At 42.7% G+C, this 13,557-nt stretch overlaps 1 long non-coding RNA gene across 1 annotated transcript in view; it reads right to left on the bottom strand.

Annotated features, from left to right (window-relative positions):
* Window positions 1–770, bottom strand: part of LOC134337863 (uncharacterized) — a 32,706-nt gene extending 31,936 nt beyond the window's left edge. Inside the window, exon 1 of the long non-coding RNA XR_010016094.1 lies at window positions 636–770. This is a non-coding gene — a long non-coding RNA (uncharacterized LOC134337863). The remainder of the gene's footprint in view (window positions 1–635) is intronic.
* Between the last annotated feature and the right edge of the window lie 12,787 nt (window positions 771–13,557).

Below are 13,557 nucleotides of genomic sequence, written 5' to 3'. Positions count from 1 at the left end.
ATTGATGGTGTGGTGCCACAACAACCACCTTCCAGTCAATGTCAGCAAAACCAAACAGCTGATTATCAACAGGAGGAAAAGGCCAGAGGTCCATGAGCCAGTCATCATTAGAGTGTCGGAGGTGGGGGGGGGGGGTGTCAGTAGTTTAAATTCCTTCAAAATTCTTTGGCGTTTTCATTTTAGGAGATCTATCCAGGGACCAGCATGCAACTGCCATCATCCAGGCGGTACTACAGTGCCACCACTTTCTAACAAGTTTGCACAGATTCAGAATGTTGCAGTACACTTTTGACAAACTTCTATAGATGCACAGTTGAGAGTAATCAAACTGCTTGCGTCACAGCCTGGTACGGAAACATACATACAAGCACAAACAAGTAAAAATAAAAATTTAAATTTAAATAAAAATCACTATTAACAGTTTTAACCAACTCAAAACATTAAAGCAAACACACACAATTTATTCGTAAATTTTTTTGTACATGTCCCAACAATTGCCGTTGTACTTTAGCTTGTTCTGTGCTAAAGTCCTGAACTTTTAGCTGTTCCACACAAAACTCCATGAAAATTCCAATGCAACCAGGCAGAGCGTAGGTGTTCAGCAAAACAGTCTCCCAGCCTGAGTCGGGTCTTACCAATATATAGAAGGCCACACCAGGAGCACCGGACGCAGTATATCACCCCAGCCGACTCACAGGTGAAGTGCCTGTCCGCCAGAGAAAGCAGGATCTCCCAGTGACCACATGGAAAATTAGAGTTTCAGTTTTTGTTTCAGGATCAGTGGAGCTTGTGATAGAAGTTATTTGACCTTAGCCTTGGGTCCAACATAGAAAACCTAAGTCTTGATTTAACACACATGCACACACCCCAAATAAATCATTCTCTTTTTGCAATTTCTGCGCTCCTCTCCCCTTTCCTTAAACTATTGAAACCACTAATGCTGGCCTTGATTTGCAAACTTTTTTTTAAGCAGAGAATGCTGGAATTGTTTGTTTTTTCAAGAAAACAGGACAATGCTGCCTCCCAGTGGCCATCATCTACCTTCTTTAACTTGTAGGCTAAGGAGGTTTTACTAACACTGAAGCTAAAGTTAACTGCTGCAACAATCTTCAAAGTTCTATTATAGCTGTACTTGCTCTGTTAAATATTTTAAGCTTTCTGTGAGGTCACCAATACTGATTCAGTGTTTCAACCCAAAACATCAACTCTTTTTTTGTTGCACAATGCTGCACAACCTGCTGAGTGCATCCAATAAGGGGTCCGTTTTTGGCATGGATTCCCTCAGGGATCAGTGCTTGGGCTCCAGCTATCCATAACACATATTGGGGCACCATGGTAGTGTAGTAGTTAGCTTTACGCTAATACAGCTTGGGGCATCGGAGTTTGCTCAATTCCAGCATTCTCTGTAAAAAAAAAAGTTTGCAAATTCTTCCCATGTGCACCTGTGGGTTTTCTCTGGGTGCCCCAGTTTCCTCCTGCAGTCCAAAGATTAATTAGTTAGTAGGTTAATTGGTCATTATAAATTGTCCTGTGATAAGGGTTAAATTGGTGGGTGGGAAAGGTCTGTTCTGCACTGCATCACTAAACAAATCAAATAAATATCAAAAATTTGAATGAGATAAGAAAGAGTGAAATTTACACATTTGTAAACACAGATTTGGGAGGAAGTGTGAGGATTAAGAAATAGAAGCTTTAGTAGGATTTGGGCAAGTTGGGTGAATGGAAAATGCACAGCCTTCACAAGGTTCAATGCAGTCAGCCACTTCTGTTCTAAAAATCAAGATTATTATTTGAATTGTGGTAGACTCAGAAAATGCAGATACAACAAGATCTAGAGGTCCTTGTGCAGCAGTTGAAGAGCAAGCAGTTAAGGAGGTAACTGGTCTGTTAGCCTTTATTGCAAATGATTTTTACAGAAGCAACATGTCTTGCTGCAACTGCCCAAGGCCTTGGGTGAAACCTCATCAAGCTGTATGTATGGCTTTGGTCTCATCTGGAGGATGTTCTTGCTATGAAGAGACTGCGACAAAGATTTACAAGATAGGTTCTTGGAGGGAAGCATTGATGTATGAGGAACTGAACTGATGGAATTCCTAATTCATTGGAGCTGAGAAGAATTAGACAGAATCTGTAAAATATTAACAGGCATATCAAGACTAAATATAGGAAGAATATTACTGATGGATGGAGACTTCAGAACAAGGAACCACAGGTATGCAGTAAAAGTCAAATTCAGTGAAAACTTTTTACCCAGGTGGTGAACCTGTGGAGCTATAGCACAGAAAGTAGTGAGGGCTAAGTCATTAAATATATTCAGGAAGGTGGTAGATGTATTGATTGTTGCTATTGGTATCAATGAAAACAGGGAAAAAGCAGCTTCAGGGTTCTGAGTGGATGACCAACCATGGTCAGAATGAATGGTGGAGTAGGCCCGAAGGGCTGAAAGGCCTGCTCTTATTTTCTTTGTTTTCATGTGCTGCTCCAAGTAACATTAAAGGCTTTTTCTAAAAAAACTAGATTCTGGAGCAACAGACATTCATCATTCCTGCAGGATGCATGGTGTTAAGAGTTAAGAATATTCTAGGAGGACTTCAGTCTGGACTCACTGAGAACCATGCAAAAATGGGTAGAGTTTAAAAAAAATGTGCATTTATGTAATACATTACTTCATTAACTGAGTATCATTATTAAGGAAAATCATTATTGTTCAGAGAAGTATTGGCAAACTAATGCAGGGTGTATGATATCCCAACCTGCAATAGAATTGATAGGGTTAGCACAAGGAGAACTGTATCTCTATTTCTATTGGGCACATGCAATCACTTGTTGTCAGCTGAGTGCACCGAGCCAGGTTGGCTTAACCATGTACTCAGAAGAAAGATATACCAGAGTGCACTGGGAAGTTAGGATTGCATTTTGCCAGCTACAGAAGCAGCTCATGCATCCCTATTGGATGGTGGAAGTCCAGTTGCTACTCTGTCTTAGTTAAGCACCATTTCACAAGGGAGAATGCATCTGGCATTTAACTGTAGGGATTCCTTGTCCTTTTGGTATCTTGTTAGGTGGAAATGAAGATTATTCAAGGATGATAACTCAAGGATGAGCTGTGTGCTCTATTACTGACATTTGTTGCTGACATTTTATATATTAGTTTTCTATTGAGTAATGTAGCGATTCAGGTAATGCATTTAGCACGTGTCAGTAATCATATTTCTTCAGCGTTCAATATATTGTCCTTCTGAATTTAGTGGTGGTTGGCAGTCCAACTTAAAGGTGCATTACCACCACCAATTGGACTGGAGTGGGGTGCAGAGAGTTAGGAAATAAAATCTCTACTAGTCCTTTATCAAATGAAAACTAAAGTACCCCAAAAAGCCCAATAGTTTGTAAATAATGAGAAGAATACTAAAGTGACTTGCATAACTTAAAGTTTTTAAAATGAAAACTATCAACCCTCAAAGATAGTAGTGAAGCTTGCATTTAATTTCAAGCTTATATGCTTCATTGTAATAGTAAGTCGTCAACTGATTCCTAATGATGATTGTCATGTGTGACGCCAAGCAGAGCTACCAGACGGATGATGCTAATGAGAGAGATAATGAAAGACAATGGAGAAACATTCAAAATGCTAATAAGAGAGAAGAGAGGGATTAACTGGAAAGAAACAATTCAGATATTGACAGACCGGTTGCTTTGAACCTGAACTGTTTGAAGTTTGTTGGACAGGTGATACCCCAGCAGGGGGATAAAAGCAGCAGGTTTGCTAAGGCACGAGACACGCCACAAGACCCTGGAAAGAGCAGTGTGCCCCCACAAGTGGTGGGAGTTTGGAGGACCGGTTCGTGGGAACTGATCAGAGGCTCACAGGGTGTAAAGGTACGATCAGTGGGAAGCTGGGGTGTGTGTCCGCCCTTGCCTGGGTGCCGGGTTCACCGCGGAAGAATGATCGCATCCGAAACAGAGGGGTCACAGTCGGTGACCACAGCAGGATTAGAAGACATCAGAAGGTCTGCCCGAAACCAACTGCGAAGACATCAAAAGGTCTGTCTGAAACCAACTGCATCTCCCACTCTCTCTCTCCAACGGTACAACAACAGCAACTACTTCGAACTGCACTAAACTGAACTGAACTCTGCTTCACTTAAGACTGATCATTTTACCCCTGGACTGCGACAGAACTTGGTTGATTCCTACCACCCTAGTTCTGTGAATATGTGTGTATTATCATTGCTAACCTGTTACATTTATATCCTTATGATTAGTGTACTGTATTATTTCTTTCTTTAATAAAACTTTATTAGTTCCTAGTAATCACAGACTCCAAGCATTCCATTTCTGCTGGTTTGGCAACCCAGTTACAGGGTACGTAACATGATAAAACCTACACAATGCAAAGTGTTTTCCAATAAGATACAAGGAATAATTAGGCATGGTATGCCCAATTCTAAGTCAAGCGAATACAATGCTACCCCCTTCTTCCATCAACCCAAAGGTTTTATGTATTCTGTAGAAGTTTCTCCCTTTGTGCCATTATCCCACCAGTCTTGCCATAATCCCCTAATTCTTAACCCCACCCCCACCAACCACTTAGCTTTTGATTTGCTAAGTGGATGGTCTATATCCACAGCTGGACTTTTAACAGCTTTTTTTTAAAAAGCTGAACAATCAGCCCACTCATTTCCCTCAGCACCTCCATGTGCAGGGACCCCACAAGGTCAATACTTTGAATATGAATTTAAGTTTGAAGGGCTTCCAGCAGTAAATCTGGCCTACTGCTAGAATGCCCTGTTTTACCACTAACAAAAACCAAAAAAGAATCTGAATAAATTACAATTTAGGAAGGACAAATTTCTTCCACCCATTGTAAACTCAAAATGGCGGCAACCAATTCTGCTGTATATACTAAAAAGTGGTTAGTAAAGTGTTTCTTTATTGTTACCTGTAATTCAGACAAAAACAGTCACACCAACATTCCCAGTTGTCTTTCAGCTATGCTGTCAGCTAGGAAGAACCCAGTAAGACGAGGCTTTCAAAACACTTTTGTAGGCTTGATTATTCAAATAAATATGGCTTCATCTATCAGTAGTCCAATCATAGCATTGGTGAACTGTTCAATGATGAACCCATATGAGCCTATTTACTGACAGAAGGAATGTATATTATGACTTGGGTAGCAGCAACCACCATTTGCTGAGTTATGGGTCCCTCTTCAGCGGATTGCCAATTGGCATCTGATCCTTAATATGGTTCGTCGATGGTTCTTCTTGATTGCATCTCCATGTTTTCTCTTTGGTAAACAGTTTGACATTGGGCCTGAAGAAAGTGTTGGCTCAGTTGCACTTTCACCATTGCAGCTTGCCAATGAATGCAGATCTTCATAAGATCTGCAGCAAGTTTGGAGATAGCATCATTCTCCCTACAGTTTTGGTACCGTTGTTTTCCTGAAGAAAGCCTCAAAACTTTGAATTTTTCCGCAGGAACTGGGCTACTCAACTCGGGTGCCATTATGCAGCTGTTTGGATGGAGTACATCAGGAGTAAAACATTTTGCAAGAAGAGTAATGATTCAAGATTGCATTAAGTGTAGAATATCATATTTTCTCGACGGTTGATTGGGACAGGACTGCGCAAGTGTGTGCAAGTCAGTCCGTGAGGCAGCAGGACTATTTAAAAGAGAGCAGTTTGATAGAGCGGGCGACAGAGTAGAGGGAGACAGAGTAGGAAGGCTTTGTCTCAAGAAGCTTTGGCAAGCAGAGGCTGAGGACGAGCTTCACTCCTTTAAGTTCCTTTAAAAGGAGAACAGTCTGTAGCGGTATTTTATTTGAAGCAAGGAAGGCAGCAAGGCTGTAGTGTATTGGGTAGGTCATGACAGCTGAGATCGGCCCCATGGTTTGTTCCTCCTACAGCATGTGGGAAATCAGGGATACCTCCATTGTCCCTGACGACTATGTGTGCAGGAAATGTGTCCAGCTGCAGCTTCTGGCAGACCACTTTGAGCAGCTGGAGCTGCGACTGGATTCATACTGGAGCATCCGCGATGCTGAGAAAGTCATGAATAGCACATTCAGTGAGTTGGCCACACCACAGCTAAAGCCTACACAGGCAGAAGGGGAATGGGTGGCCACTAAACAGTGTAGCGGTAGGCAGGTAGTGCAGGAGTCCCCTGAGGTCATCACTCTCCTAAACAGATATACTGTGTTAGATACTGTTGGGGGGAGATGTCTCATCAGGGGAAGGCAGCAGCAGCCAAGTTCATGGCTCCATGGGTGGCTCTGTGGCATAGGAGGGAAGGAAAAGAATTGGGAGAGCTATAGTGATAGGGGATGTTGCCTCCCTGATGCAAGGGTCAAGGATGTCTCTAAGCTGCTGCAGGACATTCTGGAGTGGGAGGGTGAACAGCCAGTGGTCGTGGTGCACATAGGTACCAACGATATAGGTAGAACAACGGGATGATGTCCTACAAGGTGAATTTAGGGAGTTAGGAGATAAACTAAAAAGTAGGACCACAAAGGTAATAATCTCTGGATTACTATCAGTGCCATGTGCTAGTCAGTGTAGAAATAGGAGGATATTTCAGATGAATACGTGGCTAGAAAAATGGTGCAAGGGGAAGGGATTCAAATTTATGGGGCATTGGAACCAGTTCTGGAGGAGGTGGGACCGGTCTGCGCTGGACTGGAACCAATGTCCGAGGGGGAGCATTTGCTACTCTTGTTCAGGAGGATTTAAACTAATGTGGCAGGGGGATGGGAACAAGTGCAGAGAGACAGAGGGGTGTAAAATGAGGGTAGAAGCAAAAAGTAGTAAGGTGAAAAGTAAAAGTGGCAGGCCAGCAAATCCAGGGCAAAAATCAAAAAGGGCCACTATTCAACATAATTGTATAAGGGCTAAGAGTGTTGTAAAAGCAAGCCTGAAGGCTTTGTGTGTCAATGTGAGGAGCATTCGTAACAAGGTGGATGAATTGAATGTGCAGATAGTTATTAATGAATATGATATAGTTGGGATCACAAAGACATGGCTCCAGGGTGACCAAGGATGGGAGCTCAACATTCAGGGATATTCAATATTTGGGAGGGATAGACATGAAAGAAAAGGAGGTGGGGTGGCATTGCTGGTTAGAGAGGAGATTAACGCAATAGAAAGGAGGACATTAGCCGGGAGGATGTGGAATCGATATGGGTAGAGCTGCATAACACTAAGGGGCAGAAAACGCTGGTGGGGAGTTGTGTACAGGCCACCTAACAGTAGTAGTGAGGTTGGGGATGGCATTAAACAGGAAATTAGAAATGCGTGCAATAAAGAAACAGCAATTATAATGGGTGACTTCAATCTACATATAGATTGGGTGAACCAAATTGGTAAGGGTGCTGAGGAGGATTTCTTGGAATGTACGCAGGACGCTTTTCTGAACCAACATGTCGAGGAACCAACTAGAGAGCAGGCCATTCTAGACTGGGTATTGAGCAATGAGGAAGGGTTAGTTAGCAATCTTGTCATGCGAGGCTCCTTGGGTAAAAGTGACTATAATATGGTGGAATTCTTCATTAAGATGGAGAGTGATAATAGTTAATTCAGTAACAAAGGTTCTGAACTTAAAGAAGGGTAACTTTGAGGTATGAGACGTGATTTAGCTAAGATATACAAGCAAATGATACTTAAAGGGTTGACAGTGGATATGCAATGGCAAGCATTTAAAGATCGCATGGATGAACTACAACGATTGTTCATCCCAGTTTGGCAAAAGAGTAAACCAGGGAAGGTAGTGCACCCGTGGCTGATGAGGGAAATTAGGGATAGTATCAATTCCAAAGAAGAAACATACAAATTAGCCAGAAAAAGCAGGACACCTGAGGACTGGGAGAAATTCAGAGTTCAGCAGAGGAGGACAAAGGGATTAATTAGGAAAGGGAAAAAAGAATATGAGAGAAAGCTGGCAGGAAACATTAAAAACTGACTGGAAAAGCTTTTATAGATATATGAAAAGAAAAAGATTGGTTAAGACAAATGTAGGTCCCTTCCAGTCAGAAACAGGTGAATTGATCATGGGGAACAAGGACATGGCTGACCAATTGAATAACTACTCTGGTTCTGTCTTCACTAAGGAGTACATAAATAATCTTCCGGAAATAGTAGGGGACAGAGGGTCTAGTGAGATGGAGGAACTGAGGGAAATACATGTTAGTAGGGAAGTGGTGTTAGGTAAATTGAAGTGATTAAAGGCAGATAAATCCCCAGGGCCAGATGGTCTGCATCCCAAAGTGCTTAAGGAAGTGGCCCAAGAAATAGTTGATGCATTAGTAATTAATTTTCCCAAACTCTTTAGATTCTGGATTAGTTCCTGAGGATTGGAGGGTGGCTAATGTAACCCCGCTATTTAAAAAAAGGAGGGAGAGAGAAATCAGAGAATTATAGACTGGTAAGCCTCACATCAGTGGTGGGGAAAATGCTAGAGTCAGTTACCAAAGATCTGATAACAGCACAATTGGAAAGCGGTGAAAACATCGGACAAAGCCAGCATGGATTTGCAAAAGGAAAATCATGTCTGATGAATCTCAGTATTTTTTTGAGGAATTAACTAGTAGAGTGGATAGAGGAAACTAGTGGATGTGGCATATTTGGATTTTCAAAAGGCTTTTGACAAGGTCCCACACAGGAGATTAGTGTGTAAACTTAAAGCACATGGTATTGGGGGTATGGTATTGATGTGGATAGAGAATTGGTTGGCAGACAGGAAGCAAAGAGCGGGAATAAATGGGACCTTCTCAGAATGGCAGGCAGTAACAAGTGGGGTACCGCAAGGCTCAGTGCTGGGACCCCAGTTGTTTACAATATATATTAATAACTTAGACGAGGGAATTAAATGCAGCATCTCCAAGTTTGCGGATGACACGAAGCTGGGTGGCAATGTTAGCTGTGAGGAGGATGCTAAGAGGATGCAGGGTGACTTGGATAGGTTAGGTGAGTGGGCAAATTCATGGCAGATGCAATTTAATGTCAATAAATGTGAGGTTATCCACTTTGGTGGCAAGAACAGAACAATTATCTGAATGGTGGCCGATTAGGAAAAGGGGAGGTGAAACGAGACCTAGGTGTCATTGAAAGTGGGCATGCAGGTACAGCAGGTGGTGAAAAAGGCGAATGGTATGCTGGCATTCATAGCAAGAGGATTCGAGTACAGGAGTAGGGAGGTACTACTGCAGTTGTACAAGGCCTTGGTGAGACCACACCTGGAGTATTGTGTGAAGTTTTGGTCCCCTGATCTGAGGAAAGACATTCTTGCCATAGAGGGAGTACAAAGAAGCTTCACCAGATTGAATCCTGGGATGGCAGGACTTTCATATGATGGAAGACTGGATCGACTAGGCTTATACTCTCTGGAATTTAGAAGATTGAAGGGGGATCTGACTGAAACGTATAAAATTCTAAAGGGATTGGACAAGCTAGATGCAGGAAGATTGTTCCCGATGTTGGGGAAGTCCAGAACGAGGAGTCACAGTTTCAGGATAAAGGGGAAGCCTTTTAGGACCGAGATGAGGGAAAACTTCTTCACACAAAGTGGTGAATCTGCGGAATTCTGTCACAGGAAACAGTTGAGGCCAGTTCATTGGCTATATTTAAGAGGGAGTTAGATATGGTCCTTGTGGCTAAAGGGATCAGGGGTATGGAGAGAAGGCAGGTACAGGGTTCTGAGTTGGATGATCAGCCATGATCGTACCAAATGGTGGTGCAGGCTCGAAAGGCTGAATGCTCTACTCCTGCACCTATTTTCTATGTTTAACCGAGTAAGAGATGGACAACAGAGCATAGGTATTCAGCAAAACGCTCTCCCAGCCTGTGTCAGCTCTCGCCCATATACATAGAAGGCCACATCGGGTGCACCAGACGCAGTATATCACTCCAGCTGACTCACAGGTGAAGTGTCTGCCCGCCAGAGAAAGCAGGATCTCCGAGTGGCCACACATTTTAATTCCACGTTCCATTCCCATTCTGATACGTCTATCCACGGCCTCCTCTACTGTCAAGATAAAGCCACACTCAGGTTGGAGGAACACCACCTTATATTGTCTGGGTAGCCTCCAACCTGATGGCATGAACATTGACTTTTCTAACTTCCGTTAATGCCCCACCTTCCCTTCGTACCCCATCCATTATTTATATATACTTTTTTCTCTCTCTGTCCCTCTCACTATACTCCTTGCCCATCCTCTGGGAATCCCCCCTCCTCCTTTCTTTCTCCCTAGGCCTTCCATCCCATGATCCTCTCATATCCCTTTGGCCAATCAACTTTCCAGCTCTTAGCTCCATCCCTCCCCCTCCCACTTTCAAATCTTACTATCTCTTCTTTCAGTTAGTCCTGACGAATGGTCTCGGTCCGAAACATCGACTGTACCTCTTCCTATAAGGTGCTGCCCGGCTTGCTGCGTTCACCAGCAATTTTTACATGTGTTGCTTGAAATTCCAGCATCTGCAGATTTCCTCCTGTTTGCGTCTCTAGCACATATGGAGCTCATGACCACCAAGGACAAAGTAATCTATCAAGGGTTCTACTTACTGGCAGGTCAGCAATAGAAAGAGTGCACAGTCTCAAGTTCCTGGGTGTCAACATCGCAGATCTGTCCCAGGCCCAACATATTGATGTAATTACAAAGTTAGATCTGCAGCTATATTACATTAGTTTGCGATTAGATATGTCAAAGACTAACAGATGTCTACAGGTGTACAGTGCAGAGCATTCTAACCGGTTGTATCAGTGTCTGGTATGGAGGGGCCTCTGCACAGGATAGGGAAAAAAGTTAGAGGGTTGCAAACTCAGTCAATTCCATCATGGGCACTGCCTCCCCAACTTCAAGGTCATCTTCAAAAGGCAACACTTCAAAATAAACAAACAAACAGCAACTGAAGGATTAGTATCACCCAGAACACGCTCTTATTACTACTAACGGAAAGGAGGCACAAGAGCCTGAAGACAAACTCAAATGTTTTAGGAACAGCTTTGTCCTTTCTGCCAATGAATTATTTTTACACCACTTTTTAAATGTTTATCATAATTTGTATTTTTATGTATAGCACTGTACTGCTGCTACAAAACAATAAATTTCATGACATATCAGTGACATTGAACCTTACCCGCCGAGTGGTCAAATCATCTTTCAACCAGCTTAACTTTCCCCAATACTTTTATAGAACTCAGCATTAATTAAGTTCACTTGGAATTCTAATATCCACCCCAGCTCAGAACACAAGCATGACTTACGTATAACCGCTTAGAATCACACCAAACCTTAATCAATGGCATCCATAATAAAGTATCTTAAGACAACACACCCCATTTTCTCCAAACTGCTTCAACAATCTTAAACAGCACTGGTACCCTGGACAAGCCCCCACAAATGTAACCCTCACTGGGGCTCGTACCCCAACTTGGCTTATTAACTAACTCTGCAAACAGCCACATGACTCAGTGAGAAGACCGCCTTCCGCCTTTCATAAGCAATACATCATTGGGTCAGTATGATTTGGGGTACAACCAAACAGGAATGTCATGTTCCAATTAAAGGAACCTCCATTTGATCGAAGGCCGTGCAAATACTGCCTAATTATCAGTAGCCCAGAAACGAGAGATTGGTAAATATGCTTTTATGCAGGTGTACAATGTTCAACTTCACCAGTTAACAGATAAAGATATAGATAGATAAGAGCCCATTACAGTTAATGGAGCTCATTCGTGTATCAGCTGGGTATATTGCTTTACTCAAGCCGCTGAATTCTCATCACCAGTGGTAGGACTTCCCTTCTTGGGATCCTCCACCTCAAAGCATTCCTTGCAATCGGGTCTCCCTTTGGATGGGATTCTCCAGCTGTCTTCCCTGGTGCTCTTCTCTCCACACCTCCCACCAAAAGATAACTGTCCTTCAGAAAACTCTTAACCCCTGCTCTCCAGAACCTTCTCTCACAAACTACAATCTTGATTGGCTGGGAGTACCTGGGAGTTCACAGGTGACCTCACAAGCAAGCACAGGCTCAGGGAGGTGATATCATGGCTAGGTGTACTTTAACTCTCCATGGAGGAGCCATGCACTCAAGAGGGGGGTGGTTGGTTCATCTCCACCTTCCTAAGCCTACAATTTCATTTTCTCCATGTTCAGGCTTAGGTGTTCTCATGCCAATCCACTTCCTCTCTAAACTGCCTTGAAATTATTATTTATAAGGCCAACCACTGTTGTATCATCCACAAACTTGATGACAGGGTTTGAGCTGGATTCTGCATCAGTAGTGGGCTGAGCAGTCTTAGGGAGGGCCAGTGTTCATTGTAATGGGACTGAAGATGGTGCTGCCCACACAAAATATGGCCTTATTATTAAAGACTGATATCCAGTTGCAGATGAAAGTACTGAGACCCAGTGAGGACAGTTTACCCACCAGTTTGAGGTATGATGGAGTTGAACACTGAACTGGTCTATAACATAACAGCAAGCTGGCATACGAGACCCAATTTTCCAGGTGGGACAGAACAGAGGCCATTGCATCATCAGTGTATCAATTTGAACAGTACACGAACTGGGGAGGGTCCAATGTAACCAGGAGAAAGGTTTTAATGTGCTCCACAATTAGCTGCTCAAAGCATTTATTGGTTGATGTTACTGCCACCAGCAATAGTGATTTAAGGCAGGTTACTGTCGCCACCTTTGGCATTGGAATGATGGTTTTTGCCTTAAACAGAAGGGGCAATGGATTGTTCCAGAGATACTTAATATAGCACATGGTACAATTGATAGAATATAAGCAGTGGCACTAGTATAGTGCTGTGCTTCACACCCCAGCCACTTGGAACCACTGTAAGTGGTAACAGATTCTTTTGTCCAAAGAGCTCATTTGCATACTGGGACACTAGTGGCCTCATTGGGTCATCTAAACTTCCTCAAAACTAGAGCCAACTTTCAAAGGCACTAACTTCAGGACACAGCATGTTATCAACAATCCCTACTAAAGAACCATGCCATCTTCACAGCTGCCAGATAGTAGGTACAGAAACTTTAAGTCTGAAGAACAGCTACTTCCTTTCAACCATTGGCTTCTTGAACAAACCTGCATAAACCTCAGTATAGCAACCTGACAATCACGTAGCATTACAATGCACTCTTTCCCCCACTAATTGTGTTCTTCCTCAATACAATTTGTCTTCCCTGTGAATGATGTACACCTCAAACATGCCTGAGGACACTACAAGTTTTTAAATTGCAGTTAGGTACACATATACTGATGACAGTTAACTCAATTTTGACTTTATCTAATACCCTTCTGTGTAGAAACCTACTAATGTTTTCAGAGGACCACCCCCCCCCCAAAAAAACAACTCGTTCAGAGGAAAATAGCAATTTTCTTCCAACTACCAGACTTCAGTCAATTAATCACTTATCATTCACAACTGAAATCAGTGGATCGGGGTAAAGACCTCAGTCCTTCAACTGAGGAATTGCCTAAATGTAAGCAGATAAAAAAAATAATCTATAATGCAGCTTCACTGGAGTTATGAAAATTCTAGGGATCTCTTGATTAA

Source organism: Mobula hypostoma, chromosome 25 (assembly GCF_963921235.1).
Source record: "Mobula hypostoma chromosome 25, sMobHyp1.1, whole genome shotgun sequence".
In the NCBI taxonomy this organism is placed as follows: Eukaryota; Metazoa; Chordata; class Chondrichthyes; order Myliobatiformes; family Myliobatidae; genus Mobula; species Mobula hypostoma.
This window is presented reverse-complemented; position numbering and strand designations above follow the sequence as displayed.